Source organism: Rhipicephalus sanguineus, chromosome 5, assembly GCF_013339695.2.
Source record: "Rhipicephalus sanguineus isolate Rsan-2018 chromosome 5, BIME_Rsan_1.4, whole genome shotgun sequence".
Lineage (NCBI taxonomy): Eukaryota > Metazoa > Arthropoda > Arachnida > Ixodida > Ixodidae > Rhipicephalus > Rhipicephalus sanguineus.
The window spans coordinates 74,065,146-74,093,065 of record NC_051180.1 but is presented as its reverse complement, the minus strand read 5'-3'; the positions used below and the strand labels follow the sequence as shown (position 1 = coordinate 74,093,065).

Here is a 27,920-nt window from a genome sequence, read left to right as displayed (position 1 = left end):
GATAATCGTTGATATCCGCACGGTCTACGCTGGGATAGCAGCCAACATCGTTCGTGAACTGGTCATCGGAAAGCGCCAAGGGGTCGTCGCTACCGCATTTTGCGACTTTGATGTGGTATCTCCTGTGCTCGGGATCAGACAGCGACTTGGCGTAGTCGCTGAGCAGCATCTTTTCACTGCAGCAACACGGCGATCGCTTGCACAGCCAGGCAAATGACTAGATCCGTGCCAACACGCAGTAGTAGGGGACAGTTCCAACGCCGTACTATCGTTCATCAAACACGCGAGTACACGGAGGTCAAGGAAACACCACACAACACCTATCGCGTACACACAGCAAACACTGTAGCAAGCGTGGGCATGGCGTGGGTCGGCTGCTGCACGAGAACCGCAAAAATAGCGCCCAGCTCGGGGCACCGCAGCGCCACATTGCGACTCAGTTTCAGTGCATACTCCCTATATAATAAGGCAATTTCCGCGCCTGCTGACGGCCTGTCAGTCAGCCGTCACAACAAACAATGTGCATGGTTTATATGTGCCGCGATCCGACGACGAAACTGGAAGCGCGGCTCTCTCTCTCGATCTCTCCTTCTCTCTCTCTCTCTCTCTCTAGCCTGAAAGATGCATTGCATAGAAAACCGATGCATAATTGCGTTCGGTGCCTGCCCAGCGAGACAGTTCTCCCAAATTCGCGAACAATCTGAGCACAAGCGAGGGAATCGTAGGGTGACAGAATTTTGTTTTCTTGCCAGAGGGCGTAAACAAGCGTCCTCTGGCACACACACACACATACACACACACACACACACACACGCGCGCAAAGAAAACGTATGGCAGCTCCACTACTATCCAACCTCAGGAGGTGCGTAGCACGGGCACTCAGAGATTCCCGTTCCTCGAGTTCCCAATACTCCGTTTACCAAAGCGTCGATGACTCCAATATTTGAGGTAAGCATGTAGGGCTTCCGCGGCACGAGTAGAATCTTGTTAGGGAGATTCGCAGACTCTGTGTGCGACATGTGCGCTACTTTTTTCTGCGCTTCATCGATTTCCTCCTTGTTACGGCAGTTGAGATACGCGTCGTCTGCAGCGAGTTCCGTCAGATTGTTTCCTCCATTAGATGTAGCCACGCAGCGTCGGCCACGAGCGTTTCTTTTCTCACAGACTCCATCCGGGTAACTTTGATCTGGGGATATTTTCCCCGTTTGCTTCTTGAAGATCTCCCTGTGTCTGGGTACTACCTAGGAACACGTGCAATGCTCTTTTTATCCCTAGGAGAGCTTTGCTGCTCGTCGTTTGCGGGTTGGCGCGCGAGGCCACGGCCGGGCTAGACCGCACGCGCGCTCCGAGCGCGCGCGTGCGGTCTAGCCTGGCCGTGGCGAGGCACGCGAGGTTTGTGTTGTTGACGTTGGTGGCGGACGGCGCGTCCGTGCTCGCCGGGTGTTTTCTTTGCCATTATCAGTGTAGCTGAGAATATTGTGCGTTTTTGGAAACTGGCATGAACGAAAGCACTTCGCTGATCGTTATACCGGTGTCACACGGGCAATTGGTCGCGATCATGACCGATCGGGATTGGGCTCGATCCGGATCAGGTGTACCTACACGGTCACTTTTAATTGCGATCAGCGATCTGCGCATCGATATCTGGCTCCCACATCGCGATTTGACTGATGTCTGCGTCAAACTCGATCCGGATTAGTCTGAACCGAGCAGCAGCAATGATTGATGATCGCGATCAAGAAATCCGGTCCGGGTCAACCTTGACTGCGATCAAAAGTGCCTGCGTGTCACCGGTATTACTTGCAATAGCTATTCTGCCCGCGCATGTGATTGAGTTTTAATATAGTTGATGCTAAAAATCTAGGGCACGTGCACTCAAAGTAATGAAAGTGTCCATGCTTCGATAAAAAAAAGAGCCGAGCAGGATCCTTAGACGCCAGGTGGTAATAAGAAATAATTGCAACTGCTCGTTACATCACATTGCTAGTGTTCAATATTTGGACATACAATGACAAGGATACGTCTACATGGTGAGTAGATAAAGAGAAGCGAAATGTTTTGAGAAGCAGCATGACTGCTTTCATTCATGTTGTCGCACGGGTGTATCAGTGGTGTGAATGCACCTGCAACTTTGTTTCTACAGTTGGTGGTTGGTAAAGGTGCACCTTTTTAGGACAAGTTTTCCTTTGGTCATGAGACTTTATAACTGGCTTAATGCAAAATGTGAAGTTAAATGCACCATCATTAGATTAGATGGTACATTTAACTTCTAGATGGGTGACACACTTCTATAGGCATGGGATACTTCATTTGGTTCAGTTCAGCCCAGCACTGTAACTTTCACCATTCCACGAATGCACCCCTTCAATTGCTACTGCACTTTCTTCTACCTACAACTGCCATTTGCAGACTAGAGCAGATGCGCACAACCAACATTTGTAGCTGCAAATGCTTGCTCCTTTGTTATACTGAAATTAGTATTTTTTTTCCTGTGTTGCTCTTGTACTTGGCATCAAAACAACAGAAATGGAAATGTCACTTGTGTTGTTTGGTTTGTTTCCTGACTGAGAACCTGTGACCTTTGACTATTGTGTTGCTTCATCCCTTGACCTTTGCTTTTGCGATGCTCTGTCGCAAGAGTGTACCTGCCTGTCTGTTGCAGATTCCGCATATGCTGCTTTAATGATTCACAAAGTGACACACATGAATGGTTTACCGTGTACTTTCAGCATTTTTTTTTACATTCACACAAATGGAAAAATGTAGTTGTTTTCAAATTGCAGCTGCCCACCTACCAACAAAGCCACATATACCTGTACCCTCTAAACAAGGAAGCATGACGTTTCAGTTAATAAGGCAAGGACCAATGTTAATGGAGTGTGGAAATTTTTTTCTCACCATGTCTCCTTCCTTGTTGATTTCTCTTGTCATAAATGCTTGCATCTTAGCTGTTCTCACTTTATGTGTGCTTACTGGTATGAAGTTTATTTTGTGCCATTGAGAGCTGTTTTCACTGAATTTCGCCCGTTTTAAGACAGTTGCTAATATTTTCCTGTGATAGCCAGCCCGAATGACAAGTAGGAAACCATGCAGGACATGTGGTTCTTTTTCATTTGACACTGTAGTGAGCTTCGGCAGCTTTTGGGAACCCGACAGTGGTGACTGCAAATAACGATTTGTATGCAGGAGGATCACCATTTGTTTTTTACTGCCTGCACGGGAAGGTAGGACGTAGTATATGATGTCACAAACACAGGGTGGTACGCATTCAAAGGTGTAATACGGGTCTCGCTAAAGAATGTTTAACCCTTTGAGGTGCAAAGCATGAGTTGGCAGTAAGCATTCCATCTTCGTCGTCTCTGTGTACCCTGTCCTCTTCGTGCTGCACCACCTTAATGAAAAATTTTGGCCGCTGTTCAGCCGCACATTAAAAAACATGCCCGACAAGCAATTTTTGATCGGCAATGGGAAGGATATAATTACAGAGCTCATGCAGAAGTACAAGGAAAAAAAAAAAAGATCGGACACAGTGTCACTGACAAAGTACTGCAGAGAAGCACCCTTTTAGTGCGAGGAGCGAGGTAAGGAGGCACGAAGGTTGCCCTAGTGCTTAACTCAAGAGAGCACCAAGGAAGGCCTCAGTGAGGGAACCTTGGTAAGAAGCGTTATAGAATACATGGCAAGGCGTCCTGAAGCAGTTATGGCCTCCTCGCTGAGGCAAGGAGCATTTCAGAATACGGGCCTTACTGGCTTGCTAATCTGAAACACTGAATCAGTTTTTATTGATAAAGTAATCAAGGACTTTTACTCGCCTTGGTTTCATGGTAGTATGTTATTAAGAGTGAAAAGAATGGTACAAATTGCTTTTTTTAACTTTGCACCAAAAACTATCAGTTCTTCAGTGTTCTCAAAACCATGTGGCCTGAATAGAAATTGCCACGAGCTCATAAATTATCTTGTTTTAGTGGTGTAACAAGTGATGCACTCATTCAGTTTACCACATCATTCAGTTTACCATTAATATTGCCATGCTTATCTTTCACTGCATGTAATTCGGTCTTTCCTATAGAGTTGCCTGGTAGCTGTTTCGATGCCACCACCTTTTTCACTGCTCTTTGATATCATAACTCCATATCTCACTGGGCTTATACTTATTGATAGCTTTAATAGCTAAGCAAATTCTATTTATCTATGCCCACCCACTTATCTGTTGTTGTTTCTTTATCCAGTCTTTTGTGGTTCAAGAGATGTTGCTTACTTCTTGCATTGATGCTTTACCTCCAACTTCGACTACAGATTCAGAAATCGGTCTAGTTGTGGTTTCCTCTATGTCTTTTGTTTCTTCTTGTTCTAAGGTGTCGTATTTGTTTTCTAGCGGAATTCTAAAGTATTCTGTTTTTTTCCTGGCTATACCTGGGTTGGCCTGTGCATTAGTGCTTATTTTTTTTGTGTGTGTTCTTCAAACTGGGGGCAAGGATTGCACTCACTAGCCTATGATCGCTGTATTTTACATCTCTGTACGCTGTAGCTATCAGATGAATGAGATCACTAAGACATTTGAACACTTTTTTTTTTCAACGATCAAGTGACTGGGACAAACTACCACCAGTCCACAAAGAGAATGAGAACTATGAATCTTGAACTGTAATACACCTGTATGGTCCCATGTCGTACATTTGTTTATGATGTTGGTGCATGTGAATGATATGTTTTTATTGATCATTGTTTATCCTTATTGTGTATTCGTTAGCCTTGTGCTTCATGTGTTTATTAAACCAACTATTTTTTTTATGTTCATTACTTATTTACACACACACAACACACATGCACACACATCCACATATACCTAACAGAATGGCTGATTGGGTGAGTTGGTAATTCATGATACTTGAAATATGAGGGCGTTACTACACAGGAACTTAAGTATCATGTATAACTACTTCTGTTCATTTGCCCTGCTGTTCTGGGCTCAAGGCCTGCAGTATCCTGCTAACAGATAAAACAAAACTTCTACTACATTTTGTGGTGTTTATATCTGCTTACCTATTGTGAAGCAAGTTTTTACGAACTCACTGGAAAGGTAAAGAGCATGCTTGATACTGGCTGTTGGGTGTGTGCCCAATTCTTGCAGATTTATATGTTGCGTTCCCCAAAGCAACTCTGCCTACGCAAAGCCCCAAACCTTGCTTGTGCTTGTCTGTAATGTCGTTTGGGTTTTTCAGTACTCCCTGCAAGTCTGCATGGGCAACTTTTGCGTTACACTAATATGAAAAATATAAAACTCCTAGTTGAGCATGTGGTGACAGCATCATGGTGTCAAATAATTTGCAATACCGGTGCCACTTGTCCATTAAAATTTGTGCATGCTAATAAATGCATTAAAAAGTTTGATCATGCAGGGTGGTCATTTCAACACCTGCGGTAGGGCAAGTGATTTATAACTTTTACAAACCTTTACGAGTCGTGTGTGGCATGCCGCATGACATTCAGAGTTTTTTCGCACTTTTCCTTATTTCTTATTTATTCTTTTTTTTGCATTGCGCATAAAAAAAATGGGACGAGCCAGTAAATTTTCATCCTTCCTGAATCTTTGACCGTAAGCTGCATTAAAATCGAATAATTTGCAGGAAAACTACAGCCCAATGAAACAGGTCAGTTCTAAAAGAATGACCATGCACATTTGAATACATGTCTAGCTGGCATGATTTCACTGCCACGGCAATAGCAGCTTTGCTGGATGCATTAGGCAGCGTTTTGAGATTATGACACCGATTTCCTCACTCAGCCTTTTCAGACAAGCGGTGAAAAACATAATACCGGTGTCACACAACCCCTTTCGATCACAATCGGGCCTGATCCACATCGAATTTCTTGATCATGATTGGTGGGTCTTTTACTCAAGCTGGTGAAGGCGGCCATCGCTGTTCATAAATTTAATACCCATAGGGCTCAAACGCGATGTAAAGGCGGTGTCTAGCGTTACGCCCAGACGTAACGATTAACAGTGGCTAAAGTAACGTCCAGGGTGTCGCTCACGGAGCGCACTTGACTCTCACTTCGCCAGCATACGTGGATTGTCACTCGGGGAGACAGTATCGCTGAGCCCGCAGCGCATTCACTATGAACCTGCGTCCCGGACTATCTCGAAGCGTTCGATGGGTGTAAAAACTGGAACGGACGGAAAGTAAACACACCTCGGCCGCAGATCACCATCCGCGCGCGCACAAACTTCGTTCGTAGACAAGTACACGCGCCATCAACAAGCAGCTGAGTGGCTGGGTCTCTTAGGGATAAACAGTTGCCTAGCTGTACCCAGACGTAGAGGGATTTTCAAGGAGCAAGCGGACGAAAAGTCTCCAGATCTCAAGTTACCCGGATGGAGTCTGTGAGAAAAGAAACGCTCGTCACTTGTCCCTAGCTTGATCGGCAGCCATAGGCCATGCGCGCTTCACGCCGGTGTCAACCCACGCCAAGGTAAGTTTTTGCATTCGCTGTCCTGCGGTGTTTTCTACCGCGCGACGGAGCAAATGAGTTAAACGGGCCAGGCCTTCTGCCTGGTGTGCTGTGTTTGTGTGCCGTTCGCCTTCGAGCTCTACCTTTGTGAATTTGCACCCTGTGTGAGCATCGGCCCGTCACACAGTACAAGTGCTTAGCTCGAGCTCGGTTGTAGTCGAGGTGGAACTGCATTCAACAATTCATTATTTACGTGGCGCTACGGCCTCAGTCCCGAAACTTGATTTGGTGCAATTATGTTACTGTTACTGCAGCTTCTGATCGATGCAGCTATTTTGCTGGAGGGAGGCTTCAATGTAATAGAGTTACTGTTTTGTACTACATGTCCGTGTCGTTCTCTGCCATTTGATATGTCATGATACACTTCACGTGTAGATGGTCGACGCTACCATCTGTCCAATACATTACATGGTTCTCAGTGCAACTGTCTAGCGCTAATTGTACCATTTTTATTACGTACATCACTTCGCTGCAAGTGTGCTTCTTCACAGCCCTGTGCTTCTTCGCAGCACGGGGCACAGCCATAGCAATTGCAGCACGTTTGGTGTAGTGCAGTCCTACCATCAATTTGTATAGGCAAGACAACACATAGGACAGTGCACATTGGAACTTTGTGCAAAGTTTAGGTATTCCCTGTGACCTTGGGCGCTGCTGACAAATGTCCCATTTGTCTGGTTTGCGTAGAATGCTAAAATAATTTGCTGCATCAGCCAAGGCAAAGCAGAAAATTAAGCTGGAAATGGCCACTTCTCTGCATTACCAGCTCTGTGGAGTGGTGCTGTAAATTCTGCATTGCCAGATATTGTTGCGTTAGAATCCGACTACCTGCAAAATTTTGACTGGCACAAGCACCCAGTTGCTGTATTTCTGGTAGACCAGCTGCACTATTATTACAGCTGTCGTTTCCCATGGTTTTGTCCTAGCAAAGACGCCACCTGGTTCAAACAGCCCACGTACAACTGTGATTAAAACTGTGAATAGCATGCACACATACACACTTTAATCGCTATGGTTTACCTTTAGATGCAACAGATTTCAAAGAACACTGACTGCAACGGTTGATATCACTTCCTTTAGAAACTTGCTCAAAGCACATATCATTCTGGTGTAAAGCAGCTTGCACAGTTGTAAGAAAGCGGGCAGTTACGATTACAATTTGCAGTGTTCCACTACTTCATTCTTTAAGGGGCTCCTGAACCACTTTTCCAAGTAATCATCGAATGACCTCAGTATCGGGCCTCACGAATCGATTGCCGCAAAAATTTCTTGAATTCGTCAAGAACGAATAGAGTTACAGGGATTTGACACGCTTTCAGTGCTTCCCCTCTTCTCTCAGCTTGCTTGAAGGTACACATGGAGGGATGGCATAGAGGAAAGAATTCACGTCATGAGCTTGAGCATGCATGATGAAACATGATTGCTCTCTGTTCTCATTATTCCTGTGCATCAGTGTGGCTACTATAGAGCACAGGGCCAACGTGTGGCAGCACCTTGGTGGCAAGAAATGCATCTTATCCAAATGCCGCTCTTTATTTATGTGGGATATTGGCCTGCTATGTGTTGTTCAACGTCAAACAGCAGGTGCCGACAGCTGCGAAGAGAGTGAGCACAGCCCCCTGTATGAAAAGAGGGTGCCTGTGAAAATGGCAACTTCACGCTCCACTTCTAATCTCTCCTTGTTGCGCATGACTGCAAGGCTTGGCTGAGCTTTTCATAGTGGTGTCTGCTTTCCACAGGATGTGGTTTCTGAGCAAAGAAACAACTGCTTGCAGCGCGAACTCAACACAAGGACAAAAGAAGATGCGGTGCTTGTTCGTGCCTTTTGTTTTTGTGTCAAGTTCACACTGCAACCAGTTGTTTCTAATGATCTACCAACTTTCCGACTCTCGTTGACTATGTTTTCTCACCAAGACTACATTTTTTCACCAAGCCTGACGGGTGGTTCATGACCTCTTATAACAACTTTTTCATGAGCAGAGCATCCTTTAAAGCTTCATGCCACATTTAAAAAAAATCATAGAATCGGCCCACATTAGTAAACACAAAAAAGTGAAAAATTACACTTATTGAAATTCTACATCTGTCTTTCCACTACTTTCTTTTTCTATGTGCGATTTTCAACTTTAGAAGGCATCTGATTATTTATTTATTTATTTGAGAATACCTCACAGGCCCCGTAAGAGGCATAGGGTGAGGGGGCATACAGTACAATTCAATACATTTCAGAATTCTAAATGTGCATGGTGTGGCTGCACTATAACATGCATAAAATATACAGCTGTATCGTTACCAGGAAATGGCTATATTTTCACATTGAGCTCAGGCATCTGCATATTTAAATAAGTGTTGCAATACTTTATTGGATGGCTGTGCATTTGGGCACATGTGGCTGGCGGTTATCACAATCTTTGTATACAGGGCAATCTTGAGCGGTCATGCTTTATATCCTATAGATCTTCGACTAAGATTTTCTTGCTTGTCACTTTTATCAGTATCGAAACTTTGCAGTATTCATGCACCTTACAGTAGCTTTTTTTTTTTTTGGCGAAACCGACCTGTTACTAGAAAATGTACTAATATGATAAAGGTCTTCAAACTTAGGTTACCTCTTCGTGATTGTTGCCAGAAGAAATAATTTACTCCAGTAATCAGAGTGGAGTGTCTGGCAGTCCTATGCAATCTTTACTGCTTGGGTGGTACTTTGTCAGTGTACACAATGATCTGCAGTGATGTTTTCAGGCTTGCTAACATGAAAGCAGTAAAACAAGCTGGCCACTTTTACAGCAGTATACAACTTATCCTGAAACAAGCAAATCACAGTGGTACCACTACCTGCAGCAGTGACAGGTTGTATCACAGCCTGTGCCCTATACTGGTACATCATTGAAATACTCATCTAGCCTGCACAGATGTCATTATTGTCGTTGCACCTCGAGGTGGCTAACTTTTTTAGTACCGTGTCATCTGTAACTCCGCTCATTCCCATTCTTTACTGGTTTGAAAAAATTTTGCGGCAATAGATTCATGAGGCAATAAACTGATAAGCTATTATATGATTACTTGGAAAAGTGTTTCAGGAACACTTTAACATACACTGTGTGTTCTAGCATGCTGCTGTTACCAAGGTTGATGCACAACATGGTTTTGACACAAGAAGTCAAGACACCACAAACGCCAACTATCAACTGCAAAGGCACGCAATGGCGGGAAAAAAAGAAGACATGAAAACTTATCTGCGCATGCTGATGCAATAGACGAACTTATCAATCCGGCACGTGTGGGGGTATACGTGAAAGATAACTGTTAAGGCAGTTGATTTATTCTTTATGCAAGTTAACAGACGGTTAGCTCATGCATGCGCATCAGCTAATAGTGCGCATGCATGCGCACTATTATCGATATGCCATGCCTCGATTATTAGATGAGTTTGTTCATTCATATGCCTGTAAAAAACTGCGTATTTATCGAATTTTGGCGTGGACTTACACTCTCGACAATGTAAAGATAGATTAGAAGGTGAGCCTCCGCTTAACAGTATTTTATGTTCCAATAATCTCTGGTTAACACAGCGGCTCATCTGTCCTATGTAGAAGCAGCCGTAGCTAAAGGGAACCTTATAAACCACACCTGTACAGCAATCAGTGAATTTGCTGGCATGTTTTATGAAACAAATGTTATTCCGCATCTTGTCTACTATTACTCGCTCATTCTTTCTCTGCACAGTGCACAAATCTTACCTAGATAATTGGCAGCCGTAAAGACAGCATTAATGCTGCATCTACTTCCCACTTTCTTTAGCCTGTGAGACATGCAATGAATGTAAGCAATACCTACGACGTGTTTTTTTCTCATTGCTTTCTGCAACCATGCTCGGACTTAGCATAACAGACTTCTTTAAACATTCCGCGATAGTGGCCGCCCTGACTTTGCACACCCTGTCCTTTAGAATGAATACTTACCAACTAGCTCAGCTCTCTGTTATTCTAAACATGGTTTTATTCCACAGCCCTCAGGAAGGTCTTGGAATGCTTGTTCTGATTACAGACTGAAATGTTGCTAATATTGTGGTTCCTTATTTCTTCTTGGGCACCTTGTGCACTTGTTTCAGTACATGTGCTAGGTCAATACAAATTTAAGTGAGTCAGGATATGCACTTTAAATGATGTCTTCAAGTAAACAACAAAAGCGAGCTTTCCACATTGTAACTTTTATTGGCATTTCAGAAGCAACACCAGCAAGATGACCAAAGGATGTACCACTTCAAGATGGAAATGGCTATGTTCAAAGATATTTTAGCGATGTACAACAAGGAAGATATTGGGATTCTCGTTGCATCGATATATGCGATCTGCAATAGCAATGTCCAAAGCTTAACGGGCACTTTCACGTAGAGAGCCTTCCTTATTACAGTACTTATTCGCAAAATTCTTGCAGCAACATGTTCACATCGTACAAGTGCGCATTTATCTCTCCATCAGAAATTTTGGACCGCAAGGTTGTGTACTGCCACTTGAAGAAACACCGAAGCATGAAAGCCTCCAACCCGATAAACAGTAAAGAAGAGTAAGGTAGCCAACATAAGAAGGTTCAATATGGAGAGAATTGAACATGCTCTAAAGAACAGAAGAAGCCTAAAAGCAGTGAAGAGAAAATTGGGCACAGGCAAAAATCATATGTATGCACTAAGAGAAAGGCAAGGCAGTTTCACTACCAATATGTATAAGGTTGTCAAAGCAGCTATGATTTTCGACAGAGATCAGCCAGGACAACAATGGTAGTAATAATAGTAGTAGTCCAGACGAATCTCACCAACAATGGCAGGTGAAGGAACGAAAACTTCTTGTTAGAAGAATTGGCATCTGTTCATCTTAAAACCGCTTCACGCACAAAAAACACACCCCTAGAGAAAATTCTGCCAGGAGCAAAGACACAAAAGCAAGAGAATTAATGGAAGCTTTTTACATAAGACAGCAAGAAAGTTTGTGTGTTAGTGATACATAAGTAGTTTTATATAAGATTGAGAAACAGTTTATTGAGCGTGAGTTATTGTATTACCCCTGATGTTCAAATGGATGTTTGTTGTGCAGGCGCGAATTGATGGTACATATGTGTGTGTGGTTTCTGGGAATTAAAGCAGCTGTGAGTGGCGCCCCGTCCAGTCATCTTCTCTTGTGGTGTGCGTCTTCTTTTTTTTTGTGTGTGTGTCTTTAACATGTGGCTTTAACATGAAGGAAAGAAAGCCTTAGAGGGAATGCAGTGGGGCAAAGCAGCCGGTTATGATCAGGGGTGTTGCTGTACAGTGATGCTATTAGTTTTCTTGTGCCCTTTACCGCCATCAGCCATCTGCCACTGGTCAAAAAATGCAGCCCAGGAATTTTTCAGCAGTGCCAGACGGCTATGGTGAGGAAAAGCATTAAAAAAGTAATAGCATTGCTCTGCGATAACACGCCAGGTAACAGCAGATCTGTTTAAAGACGGGGGCGCACTGTTCTTGAAAAACTGGCCAGTTTGTATATGCAATGCCTTTTTGCTGTGAGCGTACTGAAATCTTTGAAGAATGTGAACATTGCCCTAATTAATTATGTATGACATTACTATACAGTTTTATGTACTTATAAGCTTTGTTTATCAATGTCTTGTATTAATGTTTTTTTTTTCTTTTTTTCGGTACAGTTAACTTGTGTACCTATTTGTAATTTGTATCCAATAATCATGTGCAGGGCGTCATGGTATGGTCTCATAACCGAGGGACCCTTTTCTGTATATCCCTTTTTGTTGTAATCATGCTTTGCAAAATAAATGTTTGAATGAAAAGGGGCATCAAGAGATTGAAAAATTAGAAGCCGATCAGCTTACTCATAACTGCTAACAAGGCATTTGCAAAAGTAATAGCTAATAGAATTAGGAGCACCTTAGAATCCAATCAACCAAATGAGTAAGCAGGATTTCATACAGGCTACTCAACAATAGACCTTATTAGCACTGTTGATGTTATGGATAAATGCATGGAATATAACCAACCCCTATATATAACCTTCACAGATCATGAGAAAGCATTTTAGTCAGTTGAAACCTCACCAGTCGTGCAGGCATTGCAGAAATGGTGTGTACACAAATTGTATACAAAAATACTGGCTAAACACTAGCTTGCTGAGCCGTAGGAGTACATATGTAAATTTTATTACATTATTATAAAACGGACAGTCAACACTGCCACGCCAACTGTTGTTAGACAACCGTTGATTAAAACATTTATTCACGATCTACACGGTGTGGCTGCAGCATGGTGGTCTGCAGCACATTTGCTACAGTAAAATCACCAACTATAAATGGTATGTCTTTCTCTTGTCTAACCCACACAAGATGTCTTATAAAACTTCCAGTGTCTATTTCCATGTTCCTGGGATGATATAGACCAGGGGTCTCAAACACGCGGGCTGGACCTTTCGTAGCGGCATACCCACGAATGACTGTCTTTGGCCCGCACTTTTTTTTCTTAACAGTCTTTTAGCAAGCTACGGAAATATGGTACACAAATACAGTAAGGCAGTACGGTAGCGCTCCTCCTTTCCTGCTCGTTGTGCTTAAGCCGCTCCCAGTTCAGGTGACAGTTCAGGAAACTGTGAATCCTCAAACGACAGGTTCCTCGTTAACAATGTGTAGGCTGACAGGCAACAATGATGCGTGACAACTGCACAGTAACTTTTGAGAAAGCTTTCGTGGTGTTGGGTTGCCTTCACCGGCAAAAGCACAACGAGCGGGAAAGGAGGAACGCTACCATACAGCCTTACCGTATTTGCGTACTATATTTCCGTAACTTGCTAAAAGATTCTAATAAGTATGTTTATGAGCTACAGAGACACGACTGGTTTTAAGCACTTTTTCCTTTGGCAACCCCATGTGGGGTTGCAGGGCGGTGAAAAATAACCATGGAACAAAAACTGTATATTTCAGAATCAAGGTCCAGATTTCAGTCATTATGGAGATCTCTCGAGTCCTGCTGTCAAATCCCTCAAGAAATGACCCACATATGACATTTTGTTCAAGCTAATGTTGAAACTAACTAAATGGCAGATACAAGAATGAAGCATCAAGTTGGCGATTGCAAGTACGCAGCATATTGTTTAACTGCATACACAATAAACTGTCAGTGCGTGGATGTTGTCAAGGCTTTTCAAAGATAATTTAAACTTTAGGCAAATTGACATCTATGGTGACTTGTGTGTGCTGTCGGGAAGAGCCTTTTTTTTTTCTTATAATTATTATTAATCAGGTGGTGTCGTATCTACAGTTATCAGTCTCGTCAGTGAGCAATTTCCAGCTGCTTCTTTTTCATAATTCAAAACATTCTTTGGATGGCACTAAAACAAACAAGAGCCTTCTTTTTTAAAATGATTCCTATTGCTCCCTTTCCATTATATCTACAGGAGGCCTGCACTGAGCTCACTGCACTAAGCACACTGAGCCTGCACCGAGCGCATTGAGCTCAGCCTGCCAGGCAGCGCTAGCAAGTGCCTACATCTGGTCATTGTAGCCATAGTCGTACAGCGATCAGGCGTACAAGTCTGATGTCACGAGAAAAAATATCGAAACAATACGCACGGCCAACAACCTTGGTTGTAGTGAGGACCAAGGTGGACGACCAAGGTGAGGACCACGTGGACGACCACGGCTATGGCAGCTGCCGCCCTACTATAGCATCAGAGCTTTCATACGCCAAAGCTTAAGACGGCAGACTACGCAACTGCTGTTAGAAGTAGAAGCAGTCTACGAGGCAAAACATGTGGTATTGTGCAACGTGGAGGTGAACAAATATCACATAGCAACATTCGCTGGACTAGTTCTCCAAACAACGCCGGCACACAAAGACATGCATGGGCTAGGAACCGCAGAAACTGAGAAGTTACTGTAGCAACGAGCTTGCAGCTACAAAGCAGGGTAAAAACAAGGTGTAGAGACTGCAATAGAAATTTTTAATGTGCAAAAGTCTATGGCAAGTTTTCCAGCAATTTCGGTGCCAATATTATGTCTATAATGCAAAAGGTGTGGCACTTTTCCAACAAGAATACATATGGCTTTGTAGAAAACAAATGGATTTGGGACAGGTCAACTTAATTGAAATTAGCTTGAGTGCATCAACCTAATTTTGGGGGCGATATGGAGGTAAGAAACGTATGGGCCACCTTGAGGAAGAAAAGCATCATTAGCTGGGCAGCGTTCACAAGCGAGTCTCGGTGAGTGCTTCCTGCTACTCACCAAACATCGCAGCCCCACGTCAAAGCAGAAATCTTCCTTGCGGAAGTACTAGCCAATAGCTGTTTACAATTTCTAAGTTCTGCATTCGCAGATTCATGCACCTTCTTACCCTGCGGACACATGTGAAAGCTGGCAGCAGGCTCCATAGCGTACGCCCTGCATTGGGCACTGGCCTACCATACAAAACTCCTCCAAAGACAGTGGCTACATAATGTAGTGATTTCTTTCAAGTGTTGTCGAGCGCACAGCAACAGCAGGAAAACCTCCCCAGTCACTCAGAATTACAGCGCAGGTGGCATTCTAAAGTTTTGTTTTCAGCTCGCTCTGGTGCTCCCAAAGCAGACTAAGCAGCCACTATGACCACATGAGCCTGCCTAGCACGTTGCACCAAATGTGGCGTCTGCTCTTCCAGTGGTATGCCTTACGCCCAATACCAGTTACGGAAGTGGCCATGAGAGCACCCGGATAAGGGCAGCTAGAAGATAGATGGAGTAGATAATAAGATAAGGAAATAATTTAAGTGCCTCAAGTTAAAGGCACGCTGAAAGCATAGACAGCTCTGTACAAATGCACAATGTTGGTAGGTCCTTAGGTAACAGGTTGTCTAAACCATGTCACTTAGTAGGCTTTAAATAGTGTAATATATGAATACTGCACTTACACCTATGTCTTCAGTCACCTTCGCTTGGGGGGGATTGCCATTCATGCAAACAGTGCGATTGGTTCCCAATGTGGTGATGTAAACAGATGAGCCATGCCGCCCTATTTAACGCCTTGTTTGTTCTGCATGCACGAATCGTATTTTATGTACGTGTAAAAATAAAACAATTTCAATGTACGCAGCTTGCAGCATTCAATGTAAGCATCGTAGACAAGTCTGCCACAGCTGTATCGGCGCACTCGCGCTAGGAGTGGAACGGATTTAAAGGCTGGGATAGTAGCCGCAGCAGCCCGTGGAGGGTCCGCTGTAGCGCCAAACACGTGACTGGCTTCTTGCGATGCAGAAAATGACCTAGCCCTTTCAGACTTCAGGAAGCATGTCAATTTATTTTTGACGGATTTTATGCCCTCCGATGGCGTGGTATTGACTACCTTCTTTTGCGAACAAGGCAAAGGCAACATTCTGCACGTTGCGTCAGTTGACGAACGAATGCGACCTCGTTTCAAAGTCCTGTGAAAAGGGCAGAATATAAACACAAAGAACGAGAGAAAGTTTCTAGAGGTAGGAATCAGTCTTTAATGGGACGAAAAGCGTCAAAAGCCGACACATGAGAAGACACGATGTCTGGTTCTCTAGTGTCCGTATTGGCGCGGCTCACTTTCTTCTACGATAAACATTGAAGGAGTCGATCCCGCCTACGTCGTGCCAAGATGCAAGGACAGCGGTCGCCGTAAAGACGATACATATTTGCTTCACTACGCAGACGGCAGGAACGTCGTGCAGCATGCAGTGGTCTTTCGCTTACCTTCTAGTGGCAAAGCGCAAGTGTCGCACATCAGATTTCGATGCTTGATATCCCGGATGGTGCCTAATATAACCATAACGTACACAGGCGCATATATATTCCACAATATCAAGTACAACAGTGCAAGGAAAGGTTGCAATCGCTTGGAGTTTCAAAAAGTTAAACAGGAAGTCTCCATGACACCAGTTGCAGGAAGCAGGTGGCGCTTCGCGCAGTCAAAAACCGAAAGCTATCCTTGAGCGCCTCCCGTCATTTACGGCCGCCGACCCACTCGCTTCGATGAAAAGAAATCGAGAGACTTTGCTCCACGGGAGATATGGGGATTTTTGCTGTATTTTAAAACACTTATGCGCCATTTGGCTAAAATAAAGGTGTCGAATAATGGTCTCTGCATCGAATTCTTTCATTCAGCAGCAATTTTTACCCTTGAAGAAGACAAGACTGCTTGTCGAAACGCTGACTCCAGCGACACTCCGTGTCCAAGAATTTTTCACCTTTTCAAGCCGCCATTTTCCCCTGAACTTCTGCCGTTTTTGGATTATCAATTTTACTGGCTAGAGAAGCTCCAGAAATTAATCCGATGCCATTATATGCAGACTTCCCATTAGTTATCACTTTTGATAGAAGTTATGTTGAGGCATAAAGAAAGACATAAAATAAATGCCTCAGCTTGCGCCACCGGGGTGTAACAGGCTAACAGTGAACAGCTAAAAACTTTTGATTGTGAAATGCTGGCATGTTACAACGCTTTGACTAGGGTGTCACTGGAGCCAACATTTCGACAAGACTTGTCCCAAAGTTGTAGCCACGAAGACGACAAGTACGCTTGTCAAAACAGCTCCAGCATCACCCCGTGTACAAGAATTTTTCATATCAGCAAAATCTGTGTTCTTTTGTCCAAAGAATTAGTTAATGCTGTTTATTCCGACATGGCACTCGCTTAATCCATTGCGCTCCAGACAACATAAGCATTTTAAGTAGACTCATTTTCATTAGTAATGTTGCATGGAATGCGTTATACTGCGCTTCCAAAAGTAAATGCAAAATTTCAACAAATGTTGTTGATCATAACCTTTATTGTAGCAATTTCAACCATTATCCTGGCCACTTGGCATAGGAAGAGCAATGGAATTGATGACTTTGTCCAAAAACCTGCACGCAAAAGGCACAATAAGTACAAGGTGTCTCCATCGAGCAGGCATGTATCACCACAACAAAAATCGGAAGGCTGACTTGGAGAACGCACAAGCACAGCAGCAATAATTTGTCGAATTGTCGAACATTTGTAAATGCCAAAAGCAGGGGCGGTTGAACAGCTGATTTTGTCTCACTTAATGAAGTAAATCTAGATATGCTAAAGAATCTAGGGTAGGCAAAATTAACGAGCTCCTCCACAGCACTGTGTGTGACAATCATATTGTGGTTTTGGGAATATCTGGAATTCTAATTTCATCTTGCACACAAAAGGCATATTAAAAGAATGTTTCAGTCAAGCATGCACATACACCTGCATACCATAAAAAAAACAAGAGGCTACAGTTTGGTCAAAAGACAACAGACGATACAGCACAGGGTGACAGAGGTTTAGCTTAGTTGGCAACATACTAAGAATTTTTTGCACATAAGCAACACGAGGAGAAACATGGAGAGACACAACACATGCGCTAACTTTAAACAAAATCGTTTATTGCACACGAGGCAAACGTTTATACAGCGTTGGTGCCCTCACACTGCACCAAGAAGCCATGCACAGAGATTTGTATTTTTCTGCTTCATTTTTACAAGAGGTACGTAACACTAATCAACTAACGAACTATTGCACAATCAAGAAAGCAGATTTTTTATCCGACAAGGACAGAGACAGAGTGCTAACACGATTGGTACCCCAATTTTTGCAATTCCTGCAGCAAATAGTATTATAAACCTCGTTAGTTAGCTCTGTTGATTGACAAAACCTCTGTGTTCTGCAAGAAAGGTTCACACATTACAATGCTATCTTAACCTACCATTCATGCAGCTGCTTGTTTGCCCAGCATACTGCTTACTGCAGAAAAGAGGTATCTGATAAGCAACAGCTTGTCTACATTCCGCAAACCACATCCTATATCGTTTTCTTCCGTGCTTGACTGCAAATTCTGCAAATTGATTTCAGCTTTCATAGAGCTGGAAAACTATTTGCACATTTGTATGTGACACCAACCTTATTATGTAATGCTAAATTTTGTGCAAGTATGGCACATCAGCTATTCTTTTTTCAGCGACATCACTGTTGGAACAGCCAACTAGAGCAATGGAGCGGTACTTCCTAATTTAAGCCTTTTACGACTTACACTTCTGTTTGTGCAACGCATTGTGTGTGAACCTTTCCCATGTGCTGTGTGTCCTGTTGAGTTGTTACGCTATCCAACTACAGTTATGGAAAGGATGGCATCACGTGCTAATGTACAAGTAGTTTTTCAACTCCAATGCAAGCTGAAATCGATTTGCAGAATTAGTAGTCAAGCACCAAAGAAGACAATTGCTTGCACAAAACGACATAGGACATGCTGAGAAGCTGTCGTTTATCAGATACCTCTTTCATGTGGTAAGTGGTATGTCAGGAAATGGGCCACTGCATGAATGATAGGTTAAGAGAGCACTGTAATCTTGTGAACAAATGCAACGATGGATGGCTGGCGTCACAGTGTAGGGCATGAGAGTATGAACCTTTCTTTCAGGACACAAAGGTTTCATCAGCTAATAGAGTTGAACTAACGAGACTGATAATAGAAGCTGCAAAAATTGTAAAAGTGGGTACCAATTGTGTTAGCACTCCGCAACTATCCTTCTCGAATAAAGAATTAACTGTATTGAATGTGTAGTAGTTCGTGAAGTGATTATAGTGTGCCATATATTTTGTCAAAATAAAACAGAAAAAAATCACACCATCTCCCGCTAAAGGGGACCATGAGGCGATGCGAAGCAGCGTCTCGGCATGTAGAGCCCGCGTTTCAGAGGGTGAGTGGAGAGGGAAAGTGGAAGGGGAAAGGGCATGGGGAGAGGGAAAGTGGAGAGGGAGAGGTGTGTGGAGAGGGCTTGCGCATGCGCAGTAAGGGTGGTCACGCCGCACACCACCACCGGATTGAACTCCGCTATAAGATGCTTCACATCTAAAAGACATATCTCTCAGCATGGCATCTTGGTGAATCGCTAGGGCACCACCACTGTGTCTATTAGTGCCTTGCGTGCAATAAACCATTTCGTTGAAAGTCAGTGCAGACGTTGTCCCTCCTTTTTCGTCCTTGTGTCGCTTATGTGCTAAAGATTCTTACCAAGTGAGTTGAGGTTACTTATGAGTACAGACAGGAAAAAAGATATGTTGAAGGAGTACTGACATGAATTTTAAAAATTTTCGGATTGATGCTCTAAATAAAATACTGGTGTCGAGAAACCTAAAACAAGTATTGTGGTGCCTGGGAATGCATCGTATGTATTTTATTTATCGCTACCTTAAAAAGACACTTTTGGTTTCGATATCGAGGGGGCGGCTTCTCGGTGAAGTTTCATAGCAGTGTGATGTCACAGTGACAGGGATACAGAAACTTGCGACGTACTAGCGGCAAATCCATCATCTGCCCGTGGTGCACATAAACAATGATAAGTTAATTGTTGCCCAGTGACCCTGACAGTGATTTCTACGATATAGGCTGCATGCAGGATGCAGAACTTGCAAACTCGAGGGAACTGTCTTGACTCGTCAGGATAATGCCCATTGTACTGTGGCTGGCTTGCAGATGCTCAGCGACGAAAACTTCAAAGTCAAATTAAAATATTTGATACGTGTTCTCCGACTCCGGTGTGTGGACATCGTTGACACAGCATACCAAGGAAACCAAAAATGTCCCTTTTGCGATGTCTCAAAATCGTGTCAGTACTCCTTTAAAATTAAAGCAATTTCAACCACAAAATACACATAAGCGCAGCAGCGAAACATTGGTAAACAGCACTAAACTTGTAACAGCCAAAAGCAGGTGCAACTGAACAGTTGATATTGTCCCACACAGTGCAATTAAATTTAGGTGTTTTATGGAATCCTGGGTAGGCAAAATCAATGAGTTCCTCCACAACAGTATGTCTCACAATTGTGACCTGGTTATGGAATTACCAGAATGCTAATTTCGTCCTGCATGCAAAACTCACAATGAAGTCAGTCAAACATATGCATGCAGCAGCTTACCCTATGTTTCAGAAATTACGACAAATCGGAACATTTTCCAAGCATGTTTTTGACACTTTCTGCGATGCTGCAATGGTTATTTATACCACCTGCACAAATCCTTATAAGTGAAACACACGGTGTCTTTAGAAATGTTCACGCATCCGAGGGCAAGCTTGTGAAGCATTTGCACGTTTTCAAAACCTTTAGTACCGATGAAAGTGCCATCTGCATTATACGTTTCGTAGCAAGCCCACTTTTGTAGCTGCCGAGCCATTTGTTCTAGAAAGTCTACATCGTTATCAGTGCCACGGTGCAATTAATAGGTCCCCAATTGCTGCGAATTCATAGGTAGAAGGGTATGGCACACCAGCAGGCGTTTCTTGTGTGAGGCGGTACCGGACATAATACATCTATGCTATTTAAACTCGGCATGCCTTAGTTGGTTACTTGTTTTGCACCGAGCGCACTATGACAGTATGTACTTACAAATGCACATTATCATTTTCATAACCACTGCTATGTTTGTTAGAGCAAGCTTACTCTCTCTTTGCACTTTGAAAGCTCGACACCTTGGCAGACATCGCTTGGTGTTTAGTCAATGAACTTTTTTTCCAGACATGCAGCACTGCACTTTCCCCTGATGTTGGACTTTGGCAAGAGGATGCGCCAGCCAGCAATGTCCACTGAAATGTGAATGCACCGTGCAGAATTTTTACATTTTCTCCAAACTTGTTGACTATCTTCTGTCCTGATCGGTTGGGACATGCTAGTGTGCACACGTTGAACCTTCGGCAAACATTTCACAAGGATTTAATTGGCTTCAGCCCGTGGCAGGAGCACCAGAAAGATGGTAGACAAGTCTGCTATCTGAAAGGCTATGCCTTACCACCCTGCAACTGCCAAATTAAGCATAGCACACAAACTCAGTGCACCGATTCCAGACAAGGTAATTGAGCAGCCTCTCCCTATACAAATAAACTAGTTAACATGAAAGGTAATACCGAAGGATTCCAACAAAAATATGCAGATCTTATGCGAATTTGTCATTTTTTTTTTTCGAACGTCGATGAATGTGCATGGAGGTAAAGCATCGCCTTTGAGATTGGAGTCCAGGAACTCACTTTCCAGTTTTCTTCTTCCTTCAGAAACTAGGCAACTAACAACGCCAAATGCTACTTTGAAAGATGGTGACGATAATACTGAAACTTTCTGCAGTATTTGAGCATATATGGATCTGCGGTATGTGCAAAATCTATCTCATACAGAAACATACCCATCCCTACAACATGCTTTCAATAACAAACAACGGAAGAAACTGTTGATGTACTTGATGTCTTGAGCCTCTAATTTACGATAGAACATAGCATGCAATGGAAGAATTTAGGAAGCTTGTACATAACTGCTGACCTAAAACAGCCAGAAAATATTCCGGGATGTCGGTGTTTGTCATAAGAGCCATGCTAATACATGGCAATAGCAGATGGTAATGAAACTGGCATGCTTTCATCCGGGCTCTTTGGCTCGCTCTTGCTAGTAATCTTAGCACTGTTAACGATTACAAGCATCTAAAAAGGAAATTTCCTTTTCCTGGAGGGCTATTGAAGACTGAATGACACAGTTATGTCCTGCCTTCTGTATTTTGCGGGCCTCGAAGATTTCACGTGTCAACTGGTCGTGGTGGCGGAAAAGAATCCTCATTCTAGAAAATTCTGCAGTGTACCCGCAATCTTGGCAGTGCATTGACAAGTGCGTCGAGCAAACATTACCTCTCGGGGAATTTTGATGCTCCCTCAGTTGCGACTTTACGCGTCGCCCCGATTGCCCAATGTAAACACTTCCACACGTGAAGGGTATGCTGTACACAATGCCAATGGCACAAAAACATTCGTGTGCTTAATGGAATATGAATCCTTCACCACTGGGCCTTTTTCCGCACTGCTGTGCAGATATCACCAACTTTATTCTTGGCTGCAAACACCACTTCAATGCCATGACGTCGTCATGAGTTTCTTGCCTTGTAAGAGCATGTGCAGTAAGAGTATATTATGATGTTTCTTCAATAAGCTTTTCAGTTGAAAGTCAGCACTCGTGTCGTGTCTACTCGTCCTTGGTCTCTGTTATTTCGCACTGTTTTGCCTCTACCAGCTATGAATTGTTACCAACTTGCCCAATTTCAATCATACTAACCTGTAAACCTTCGGCCTAGATTTCTTTTACTTTGAGCGGTCCTGCCCACGGTTTTTGAACCACGAGAGCCCTCTTGTATGTGTTAGCCTCCTGTAAAGCTTTGAACAATGGCTTGAAAATAAAATTTTGAATCACAGCGCAAGTTGCCCTCATTAAAGCCAGACCGATGCAAAAGCTGTGTCCCCTTGAACTTCATGTCTGGCTTCTTGGCAGAGCAGTGGCTGTGCCCAATATGCTAATGAAAAAAAGCCCATGAGCAGTGAAGGGGGGACGCTACGGCTCATTATTAAATGCTTTTTGTTTAACGTTGGCAGATCAATTTTTGTGCACTGATTAGTACACCACTTCTGACATATTTCACAATGGTCAAACGAAGAATATGCACGCACAAAGTGTACTTACATACAGCTCTACAGCCTCCCAACTTTCTCCATGGGCTCGGATCCAACGTCAAAGCGTTACGACTGCACTCGCAGCATGGGCACCTGCGCAAATAAAAGCATTTTTGCACGCTAATGTACAAGCGAAGACCTAGCTTATTGCATTCGTTCTCATAAGTGTGTGTCACAAACCTTTTACTAGTTCAACTCTAGGGCAAGAAAGTAACTACAAACGGTATTCAACCGTTTCCATACAATGCGTGAGACGGAAGCTGCATAGTTTCTGTCGCACCAATTGAACGGTGTTCCCAGGCTACAAGAAAATACAAAAACTGTCACGCTGAAAATAGTTCTAAGTAGACACGCGTACTGCGTGGAGAAATTTCATCGTCGCGCGTAGAAAACATCGCAGAACAAGGAATGCAAGAACTTACCTTGACGTTAGTTGACACCGGCGCGCCGGCGCGAAGCGCGTTTAGGGACAAGTGGAGCTAGGGGCGTTCTCCTCCTCAGTACCTAGGCCAGCGGCCGTCTTCAGGGAGAAAAAGTGCCCAGAAGCGCGATTCAGGCGCTATCGGATGGCGGCGCGGCGGTCGCTCCCTGTAGTGGCCACGAAAACAAATGTCGCGTAGGAAACTATGCCCCAAACTAGAGTGACCTAGAATAGGGGGAGTGCATATTACTCTATGGGGTGTCCAAAGCGCCGGTAAAGCTCACTTTAGCGCCGGCTCCCGCGTGGGCCTTTTGCCGTGAACTCCCGCGCCGCGCCGCTGCTGCGCCGGACCCGTGGGCTTTCCGTGCTCGGGAAGCGCGCGGAAGGCGAGGGGCGTCTGCTACGCGCTGTAGTTTTCTGCGCCGCTTTCCACACAGGGCACTTGAAGTCTACTTAACCTTTATAATGCGGTGCGGAATGGAGCTTATCCATCTTTAAGTGGTGTTAGAGCTGGGGCAACAACAGTGCAAAATCATTTGTCAAGCGGCATCAGCGTGGCCTATTCCGGTCACAGGTTCGAGAACGTTGGTGCGTGCGTAAAAACGCGCAAAACGGACACGCACAAGCAAGAACGAAAACAAACTTATTCGCACGAGTAATCGGGCAATAGCATCACGCATACAAGAATAAGAGTAATAAAAAAAGTAAATTGCACGCGCAGTCAGCTGAAATACTTGCGCGCAGTGACCGCTTCACACTACGAGCTTTTTACTCACGGTCGCCACTGGTTTGCTAGCCATATGCACACAGCTTTATTCGACAATTCATTAGCTCCACTAGTGTTTATTATGGACGGAGCACACCGGGAAGACGCAAGGGAAACAAAAAAGAAAAAAAGTGGAGTCGAGACGGCCATATGACCGCAATGCTGTTGGCTTCTTCTGAGGTAGCGTACAAGGCTCACCGTGTGCAAACATTTGAACGAAAAGCAATGCCAGGTAAAGTAACCTTATTCCACAAGTTTCTGCATAAAAGGCGCAATATAGAAAATGCTTTACAAATATCCAGATATCATGAAACAAAGTTACAAATGTCCCCATTCTAGCTGTAGAAGCTGCCTGAACGAAAATGCAGTAATAAACTGACAAATAGAAGTGTAATATTAATCACTTCAGAATCAGAAAATTGTTCAAATGCGAGATCCCTTATGTACCTAGCCTGAAATGCAACATGCGATAATATATATATATATATATATATATATATATATATGAGCACTAACAGACAATAATGCCAAGGAAAGTATAGGGGATTTTTTACTAGTAAATGTAAGGTAAATGTGAAGAAAGAAAAGTGGACGAAAGATAGCTTGCCGCGGGCAGGGACCGAACCTGCGACCTTCGAATAACGTGTCCGATGCTCTACCAACTGAGCTACCGCGGCGGCCATCCCCCGTCCACTTTATAGGGTATATGTACATTTAAACGTGGTCAGCTGCCAGCTCGTAATAAGTTCACGTGCTACGTGACGCCCCAACAGGCAAAAAGGGTGTTCCACACTCGCCGTCATGGCTACTGGCGGCGCTGACTGACGCTCCCACGTTTAAATGTACATATATACCCTATAAAGTGGACGGGGGATGCCCGCCGCGGTAGCTCAGTTGGTAGAGCATCGGACGCGTTATTCGAAGGTCGCAGGTTCGGTCCCTGCCCGCGGCAAGCTATCTTTTCGTCCACTTTTCTTTCTTCACATTTACCTTACATTTACTAGCAAAAACCCCTATACTTTCCTTGGCATTATTGTCTGTTAGTGCTCATTAATATTGTGTATAACAAAGAAAACGAGCCCTTGAAATTAACACTTCTTTCCTTTATATATATATATATATATATATATATATATGCATGTTGCATTGGATCGCTGAACGTCAGTAGAAACATTCGCGCGAGATGCGTGCATTGATTCAAGCCTTCACCATACGATATGAAAAGTTTCAAACAACTCATTCTCAACTTCAGATGTTTTCACGGTTCTCGGAGGTTAGCGTTCGCCCGGGGCCGGTTCAGAGACTTTACAAAGAGATGTGGACGAGTAGTTACGTAAAATAATTCTCTCCGCGGCAGTTGAGTGCGCGCCAACAGGGCACCCGACCGCAATTTCCCGCTTTTCCTGATGACCTCAATATAGCGTCCACCACAATTTTGTGTCTGGTCATCTCTTGAATAAATATAAGAGATGACTAGACGAGTAAAGCAAGCCTGTTTTTTTTTTTCCCGCAGACGCGCGCAATCAGCTGCTCTGAACTGAGAATCACGTTCGTTTTCGGGCGATCGCTCGTAACATGAAGTGAGGCATACACGATGTTGCACTGTTATCATTTCATTTACTTTGATTTGTCTTGTTTTTTTTTTAAGGTAGAGCCTTAGATGCCTCATCAAGCACGAAAATTTACCGTCGGCGTCCCGCGTAGCCAACACGAGTGATGCAAAATCATCACGCGATGACGTCCACAGAACTTGTGACGTCACTATGCTGTCATTTAACGTGACGTCATCTGATGACGCCATCACATGACATGGTCACTTTGCATTGCCTCCGTGATCGGGGGCCGATCACGGAGGCAATGTAAAAACAGGTGAGGTGCAGAAAGCTTGCAATGCCTACGATCCTGTCGGCAGTCAGAAACCACGTTATGTGCAGAAAGCTTTCGGAGAGGGGCGAGGGAGGATCAATGCATCGACTGACGAAAAAGATGGCTTTCGTTTTCGAGTCACCTCAGGCGAATGCGTAAGAGACCATTTTTTTTTTTCATGTAATTTTTTCGCATACATTTTACCACACCATACAGTTTTCAAATGTATGGGTAAGTCTAACATGTTTACATCGATATTGGTGACCACCACGTTTTTTTAGAACCTGACGGAAACAAATCGTCAGACCACACATCGTCAGAATTATTTCTGGCTACAGAAAGCGGGTTTGCGCGCCACACACCATATATTATTGCTAGTCGTTACGCAAATGGCAAGCATGTCAAGTTAGTGATGCCATGACCCATCGGTCGTTCATTCTAAAAAGACAGGGCGTGCAAACACGGACAAGAAGAAGTCAGGACACCACAAACGCCGACTAACAACTGAAGAGATGCACAACGGCTGAAAAGAAAGAAGGCACGAAAACTTATCTGCGCATGCCCATGCAACAGGCGAACCTATCAATCCGCACGCATGGCGGTCTACGTGGAAGATACTGTTAAGGCATTTGATTTCATCTTTATGCAAGTTAACGACGGTTTGGGCTCACTTACCAACTAGCTCAGCTCTCTGTTATTCTATCGGTCGTGTTGGGCATACGTATACTTCGTGCCCTCCTGCCAATTTTAATTTTACTTTTGGTAGCGCGGCCACGCCGCTGACACATTCGGCTTCGCATGAAATGCCTTGAAACAGCAGAGCACCGGAGGAAGCCTTGTAAAACAAATCGAATGTGCGAAATAAAAGATAGGATATGAAGGGTGCAAACGCGTTAGCGTGGCATGAGCTACGTTCTCCTGGTTATCTCCAGTTTATTCTCTCCTGCAGCAAGTTTACGTTCGTCATTCCACACGAAAGTAACTTTAACGCCTTTTCTCACGATGAAGTGCGCGCAGGATGCGTTCCTCAACAGCCGCGGAAGTGTGGACCATGCGATGACAACCAGCTGAAAGGATTATACAATATCCCCGTTTCACAGCACACAAACTAACGAACGCGTTCTCTGTGTGAAGCGCGTCGCTGCAGTATTATGTTGCAGTGATGCAGTATTAAATATTGCCCAAATTTCCGCAATTTTAGCTAATAGCGGCCAAATATCAGCGCGTAGCAGACGGTCCCGCTTTGACGCGGCTTCCGCCGCGGAGAAAGCCCACGGGTCCGGCCACGGCCGGGAAGGAGCGAGCGCGCTCCTCCAGACCGGCCGTGGTCCGGCACGGCAGCGCCGCGGCGCGGAATTCACCGCAAAAGGCCCTCGCTCCTCCCATGTATTCGCGCGGCGCTTTGGACACTCCCCCTATTCTAGGTCCACTCTACCCAAACAATGCAATTTTAACACAGCACACAATGACCGAAATTATTGCAAACAAGCCTCTACTTGTGTGCAAAGCCATTTACAAATCAGATCCATTAATACCATTTGGAACCTTTCATTAAAAAAAAGAAGGTTTTGTATCACAACACGTTACTACTGCCACCTATGTAATTCTCTCAGCTCCAGGGCAAGCCTAGTGTACTTCAACTTCGAACGCACTGAGCAGCGATAGGCCTTGCAGGAGGATTCCATTCTGTTGTTTAGCCTTGTTAAATCTCGCCGTTTTGATATGTGACTAAACACACGCGTCTTCTCGAGCTGACAGCAGCAGATAATGTGAAGTTGGGAAAGTTTGACTATCGAGTTACGAGGACATCGTACCTCGGACCGCTGAAAATTTCAGGCAGCTCTGCACAGGACAA

At 44.0% G+C, this 27,920-nt stretch overlaps 2 long non-coding RNA genes across 3 annotated transcripts in view; one reads left to right on the top strand and one right to left on the bottom strand.

Moving 5' to 3' along the window:
- Positions 1-6,422: 6,422 nt before the first annotated feature.
- On the top strand, positions 6,423-13,992 carry LOC125758742 (uncharacterized). Its single transcript, XR_007416376.1, has 3 exons — positions 6,423-6,474; positions 10,737-11,689; positions 13,468-13,992. It is a non-coding gene; the product is annotated as an uncharacterized LOC125758742 (long non-coding RNA).
- Positions 13,993-17,272: 3,280 nt separating this feature from the next.
- LOC125758741 (uncharacterized) overlaps positions 17,273-27,920 on the bottom strand; it is a 23,573-nt gene continuing 12,925 nt past the window's right edge. For both annotated transcript variants that reach the window (XR_007416375.1, XR_007416374.1), the window contains exon 3: positions 17,273-17,387. This is a non-coding gene — a long non-coding RNA (uncharacterized LOC125758741). The remainder of the gene's footprint in view (positions 17,388-27,920) is intronic.